Source organism: Hemitrygon akajei, unplaced genomic scaffold (assembly GCF_048418815.1).
Source record: "Hemitrygon akajei unplaced genomic scaffold, sHemAka1.3 Scf000194, whole genome shotgun sequence".
NCBI classification, from domain to species: domain Eukaryota; kingdom Metazoa; phylum Chordata; class Chondrichthyes; order Myliobatiformes; family Dasyatidae; genus Hemitrygon; species Hemitrygon akajei.
This window is the reverse complement of record NW_027332079.1, coordinates 44,674-52,372: the sequence shown is the minus strand read 5'-3', so window position 1 is coordinate 52,372 and position 7,699 is coordinate 44,674.

Below are 7,699 nucleotides of genomic sequence, written 5' to 3'. Positions count from 1 at the left end.
TTGGACTGCAGTAGAAAGGAATAATTCCACTCCTCTTTCAGTTCTATTGGCAGAGCCTGTGTCTCGTATCAATGTAAACATCAACTCTTACACTCTCAGAAAAAAACAACGATAAAGTTGTATTCACCTGTGACGCTAAGGACGCAATTCAGATAAAACTTGATTAGAAAACATCTAATCGAGACAATATCTCGATTTTCAGAAAAACCTAGCCTGAACATAACCCGTCTTAACAGAAATGACACAGGAAATTATAGACGTGCTGTCAATATTCATTGCAACAGCGACAGTGCAGAGATCTACCTGCAAGTTAATTGTAGGTACGCAGGTTGCTCATTACATTAGTTTACATTCAATATTACCGATCACAGAAACAGCATACAATCTCTATCTCTGTTGTAGATGGGCCAGACAACATCGGGATTAAGCCGCAGGATTCGGTTTTCACAGACACTCTCACAAGTCTGAAATTAACTTGTTCTGTCCTGTCAGTTCCCAATGTTGTCTATAGATGGCGGAATAGAGCACATTATCAGCAGGCAGGGCAGGGCGACAACATCGACTCAGTCATCAACGTGCTTTTCTGTAAAGATCAGCCTGCCGCGTAAAGAAAAGCTTCTGCTGAGATTGCACTTTAATCGAACCCTTAATCAAGCAATTTTATTTTGTAATTTTGCAATTTTCATGCTGTGCTCTTCTGTCGTCGTCGGTCACCAGAGGAAAAAAAAATACATATGTAGTGAATATGGAGCAGAGATGCAGATATCATGAAGGTTCTGAAGGGATTTATTTAGAAGTCAATCTGCCGGAGATTTAAATATTCATTTAAGTGTACGACGAATAATATTTCATGTTTCCCAGAGGATGGAGAACTAAAGAGCAGGTAGAACTCTACGGTTAAAATTATGGAGAGCCATGTCGGCCTTTCTGCCTCAGTAACCGAGGGCCGGTGCTTGTCATCAGGATCGCTCAAAGCCGCTCTTCACAGTAGCAGCTTCACTTGACATCACCACATATTGTCAAGTGAAACTCCTGACGTTTTGAGAAGTAGATGCGTTTCTCAGAATACAGATCCCCGAGCAGTGCAAACCTGACTTCACTAAGTTAAGGAAGCTACCCCTTTGTGAATAAAATACAGCCGCCGGACACCGTGAGCGAGCCAATCTTGGAGCCAGTTACCGGGGGTATGAGTAACATAACATTAAGAGGTTGAAGCATAAACCGCTGAAAACACCCAGCAGGTCGGGCAGCATCTGTGAAAGGAGAAGCAGAAGTCGACATTGCGATGCAGGACGGGATTGCGGGGAACAACAAAGCGGCACTAAAATGCTACCTTCACCGGAGCGGGAGGGACATGGAACTTAAGAAGGGTCTAAGGAGAGCAAGAAGGGGGCAAGAGAAGGCCTTGGCGAGTAGGGTAAAGGAAAACCTAAAGGCATTCTTCAATTATGTGAAGAACAACAGGATGACAGGAGTGAAGGGAGGACCGATTAGAGATAAAGGTGGGAAGATGTGCCTGGAGGCTGTGGAAATGAGCGAAGTCCTCAATGAATACTTCTCTTCCGTATTCACGAACGAGAGGGAACTTGATGATGGTGAGGACAATATGGCGGCAGTTAATGTTTTGAGCATGTTGATATTAAGGGAGCGGTGGTGTTGGAGTTGTTAAAATGCATTAGGACGGGTAAGTCCACGGTGCCTGACAGAATATTTCCCAGGCTGCTCCACGAGGCGAGGGAAGAGATTGCTGAGCCTCTGGCTAGGATCCGTATGTCCTCGTTGTCCACGGGAATGCAACCGGAGGATTGGAGGGAGGCGACTTTTGTCTCCTTGTTCAAAAAAAGGTAGTAGGGATAGTCCGGGTAATTATAGACCAGTGAGCCTTACGTCTGTGGTGGGAAAAGTGCTGGAAAAGATTATTAGAGATAGGATCTATGGGCATATAGAGAATCATGGTCTGATCAGGGACAGTCAGTATGGCTCTGTGAAGGGCAGATCGTGTTTACCAAGCCTGATAGACTTCTTTGAGGAGGTGACCAAATATATAGATGAGGGTAGTGCAGTGGATGTTATCTACATGGAGTTTAGTAAGCCTTTTGACAAGGTAGGCTTATTCAGAATGTCACAAGACACGGGGTCCAGGGAAGTTTGACCAGGTGGATTCAAAACTGACATGCCTGCAGAAAGCAGAGGGTCGTGGTTGAGGGAGTACATTCGGATTGGATGGTTGTGACTAGTAGTGTCCCACAAGGATCGGTTCTGGGACTTCTAGTTTCGTGATTAATATTAAAGACCTGGATGTGGAGGTCGAAGGGTGGTTTAGCAAGTTTGCAGACGACGCAAAGTTTGGTGGTGTTCTGATTAGTGTAGAGGATTGTCGAACATTGCAGAGAGACATTGATAGGATGCAGAAATGGGCTGAGAAGTGGCAGATGGAGTTCAACCCGGAGAAAATGAAGGCGGTTCACTTTGGAAGGACAAACTCCAAGGCAGAGTAACTGGAAGGATACTTGGTAGTTTGGAGGAGCAGAGGGATCTGGGGTTCCATGCCCACAGATCCCTGAAAGTTGCCTCACAGGTGGATTGGTTAGTTAAGAAAGCTTATGGGGTGTTAGCTTTCATAAGTCGAGGCATAGAGGTTAAGAGTTGCGATGTAATGATGCAGCTCTACAAAACTCTGTTTAGGCCACACTCGTCCAGTTCTAATCGCCTCACTACTGGAAGGATGTTGAAGCATTTGAAAAGGTACAGAGGAGATTTACCAGGATGTTGCCTGGTTTAGAGAGTGTGCATTATGATCAGAGATTAAGGGAGCTAGGGCTTTCGCCTTTGGAGACATGATAGAGATATACAAAATATTAAAAGGAATAGATAGAGTGGACATCCGACGCCTCTTCCCCAGGGCACCACTGCTGAATACAAGAGGACATGGCTTTAAGGTAAGGGGTGGGAAGTTCATGGGGTATATTAGAGTCATGTTGATGCTTGGAATGCACTGCCTGAGTCAGTGCTGGAGGCAGATACACCAGTGAAATTGGGGAGACTACTGGACAGGTATATGCAGGAATTTAAGGTGGGGTGGGGGATATGTGGGAGGCAGTGTTTAAGGGCCAATGGGCTTGTATTGTCCTCTACTATTCTATGTTCTCTGTTCTGTAGAGGTGGTGCTGATTTGCTTTGACCGTATTTCTGCTTGAGTTTGAACTGCTGAAGAAATATACGTGCGTACATGGGAAACAATCCGAGTTGCAGAAAACTTGCTGGGTGATGGGTGCGTGTGGCCTATGTCTTAACATTTATTACAGCCCTGTGGAACTGATTCAGTCCTTGAGAGTGTGTTGAGAATGGCTTGGGTGAGGTGTCAATACGCTGTGCAATACCGCCGACAATCCTGCTGGAGAAACAAGCTATTACTTACATCGATCTGTAAAACTATCTGCATTCTTTTTCACAATGACCTGCCCTGTGGGGGGCGTGGGGGTGGTGGAGTGATCGATGGAGCGAGAACTGTGTTGTTTTGACAGTATGTGTAGTTCTATTGAACTGCTGCAGAACTATGATGAAGTAATTACCACAGCTTCCTTTTTCTCTCTTATCTATTATTGGCAGACTGTGCAGTGTTAGTCACTGCTACAGAGCAAGTGAATGCAATTGCAAGATGCAAGTTCCCTTCCTCCACCAGCCATAGATGTGTACACAGTATATAGAATGCAGCATACTAACCTACCAGGTGTATTCTACCAGAAATTCCGGACCACCACTCCCACTACTACCGACTAACCCAACCCCAATTTAACAACCATTCTCGCCCTGAGGGCGAAGGTGAACAATAAAAAAGAGGAACAAGGCGATTAAACACTACTTTTGTCTGGAAGATACCCCGCCACTGGGAAATCTGTCTGAAGTGCCCGCATCACGGTGCGGGTCCGATATCCTGAATTCCCTGCCTGACAGAACTTTGGTAGCAGCTTTCCCAGACAGGGTATGGCAGATTAAGGATGGATCCTAGCACAAACCGCACAGTGAGGGGTTTGTTGAGGGAGGGGTGATAAATTCCTGCCTTGCCAACAACACCCAGACCCATCCCTTAAAGAATCCGCACCACTCTTTGATGAAAATATTCCTCTAGGATTTGTTTTCCTGGTGACCATTTTCGCTGAGATATATCTCAGAGGAGAGACAAATTTGTTGTTTAATCGATCAACAGACAATGATATTGGAAAAATCAGCCAACCTCACTAAAAACCACAGCCCGAGAAACGCACCCCGTACTGCGGAATCTCTCTGCTCCCGACTCAGCTTTCTGACCGATAACAACTGGAACTGAGTGCCTGGAGAATGTTTAAAATCAGAACCAGATTTATCATCACTGACATTTGTCATTCAATCTGTTGTCTTGTGGCAGAGGTACAGACCAATTGATAACTCTGTCTAGGAGCTAAGATAAGAAGCCTAGAATAAATAAGTATTGCAAAACGAGAAGAACAGTTGCGGTAGTATTCATGGGTCCATAGACCATTCAGAAATCTGATGGTGGCGGAGAGGATTGAGCGTCTGTCTTCATGTTCATATGCCTTCTCCCTGAGAGTAACATTAATGTCGAGATAAATATCATATTGAATCATCAATGTTAATGGAAATAAAACAACTTCAGAACCTTTAAAATTGTGGGAACAATACAAATAATGCATACTATCCCTGTCTCTGAAATTCCAAGCTCTACACCATTCCCTTTCTGAAACCGGGACCAGTCTATGCCCACCCCCCTGTCCCTTTAGACATCTTGCCCCCACGCCTCTCCGACACTAAGAGGACACCTGCAGCAAAACCCATCTCTTTCTCTGTAAACACTGCCCCCACCCCCACCACCACCACCTGAACCACTACACTGCTCCTAGTCTAATAAACACCCTCCCGCCTCTCATCAGCAATCTAGAGGCTCCTCCTGTCCCGAGACCTTCCCTGTTTCTGCGTCATTCTTCAAGCACTAAACCCTTCCCCGGTTCTCTACGCCCTTCTGGCCTCCAGGGACACTCTGTCCCTGTATCCATATCAATTGCTACTCCCCTCACTGTCTCTGTAACCCTCCCCGGCACCTATCGAGATGTTAGCTGACCGAAGTAGTTCTCGGTGTTGTTGTTTCCCTGTGTCCATCCGACAGGAGATATTGTGGACACTGTAGGTATCCAACCAGGATTGGGGCATGATAACTAATCTGACAGAAGAGGACTAAGCACATTAAATTCTGACATCCGACCGGAGATATTGTGGACTCTGTAGGTATCCAACCAGGTTTGGGGCATGATCTCTAATCTGACAGCACAGGACTAAGCAATTTAATTCTGACATCCGACAGGAGATATTGTGGACACTGTAGGTCTCCAACCAGGCTTGGGGCATGATCTCTAATCTGACAGCACAGGACTAAGCACATTAAATGCTGACATCCGACAGGAGGTATTGTGGACAATGTAGGTATCCAACCAGGCTTGGGGCATGATCTCTAATCTGACAGCACAGGACTAAGCACATTAAATTCTGACATCCGACCGGAGATATTGTGGACACTGTAGGTCTCCAACCAGGCTTGGGGCATGATCTCTAATCTGACAGCACAGGACTAAGCACATTAAATTCTGACATCCGACCGGAGATATTGTGGACGCTGTAGCTATCCAACCAGGCTTGGGGCATGATCTCTAATCTGACAGCACAGGACTAAGCACATTAAATGCTGACATCCGACAGGAGATATTGTGGACACTGTAGCTATCCAACCACGCTTGGGGCATGATCTCTAATCTGACAGCACAGGACTAAGCACATTAAATTCTGACATCCGACCGGAGATATTGTGGACACTGTAGGTCTCCAACCAGGCTTGGGGCATGATCTCTAATCTGACAGCACAGGACTAAGCACATTAAATTCTGACATCCGACCGGAGATATTGTGGACGCTGTAGCTATCCAACCAGGCTTGGGACATGATCTCTAATCTGACAGCACAGGACTAAGCACATTAAATGCTGACATCCGACAGGAGATATTGTGGACACTGTAGCTATCCAACCACGCTTGGGGCATGATCTCTAATCTGACAGCACAGGACTAAGCACTTTAAATTCTGACATTCGTGAGAAACTTTTCACTTCTTGTTTCTGAGAATTAAGGTTTCGTTAAACTGTGATCGGGAAATGTTTGTTACACAATACTAGACTGTTCGGAATGAACTATTTTTATAACAAAGGAAGCGGCTGATTGCAAACTGGAGAAACTAGATCAGCAGCAAAGCTTTGTTAACCCTTTATAAACCCCCAGAGAGACAGAGAGGGCAGAGAGGGGGATTGAACACGGGTCTCCGCAGCCATCACTGATCTCCAGTCACTGCTCTGTTTCCGAGTGTCATTTCGTCCTGCAAATGGCACAAATGTAGAAATTACTCTAAAGAAAGTACGGTTCAAGCAGCAACTGTGGAAAAAGACACAGTTTGCGTTTCGTGTCTGGATCAGCGATGGAGATACCAGGAAGCAAGAGCATTAGTTTGGTCTCCCACCCCGACGTTCTTTCCGACAATTTCTGTTTGCACTGCAGATTTCCAGCAACTACGGGGATTTTGCTTTAAATAATAATTTACTGGAATCTTCCCCGAAACGGACAATTGAGATTTCAGTCATGATTTAACAAAAGACTGCGGAGTTGTGGGATAACCTGAGGATAATAGGCCGGGTGGATGGTCGGAGTTTATTGCACAGGGTGGGACAACCTATATGAAACTCTGCTGGTATCCTTGGCTGCTGTCGCAGTGAAACCTACCCAAGGGTGATTAAAGTGCGTGGAGGTTTAAAGTGTGGAGATCTGTGGCACAGATGGATATATGATATGTGTGTACATGATTTTCTGTGGGAGACAGGGTTTAAGGGCCAATGGGCTTGTATTGTCCTGTACTATTCTATGTTCTCTGTTCTGTAGAGGTGGTGCTGATTTGCTTTGACCGTATTTCTGGTTGAATTTGGACTGCTGAAGTAATATACGTCCGTACATGGGAAACAAACCGAGTTGCAGTAAACTTGCTGGGTGATGGGTGCGTGTGGCCTATGTTTTAACATTTATTACAGCCCTGTGGAACTGATTCAGTCCTTGAGAGTGTGTTGAGAATGGCTTGGGTGAGGTGTCAATACGCTGTGCAATACCGCCGACAATCCTGCTGGAGAAACAAGCTATTACTTACATCGATCTCTAAAACTATCTGCATTCTTTTTCACAATGACCTGCCCTGTGGGGGGTGTGGGGGTGGTGGCGTGATCGATGGAGGGAGAACGGTGTTGTTTTGACAGTATGTGTAGTTCAATTGAACTGCTGCAGAACTATGATGAAGTAATTACCACAGCTTCCTTTTTCTCTCTTGTCTATTATTAGCAGACTGTGCAGTGTTAGTCACTGCTACAGAGCAAGCGAATGCAATTGCAAGATGCAAGTTCCCTTCCTCCACCACCCATAGATGTGTACACAGTCTATAGAATGCAGCATACTGACCTACCAGGAGTATTCTACCAGAAATTCCAGACCACCACTCCCACTACTACCGACTAACCCAACCCCAATTTAACAACCATTCTCGCCCTGAGGGCGAAGGTGAACAAGAAAAAAGAGGAACAAGGCGATTAAACACTACTTTTGTCTGGAATATACCCCGCCAC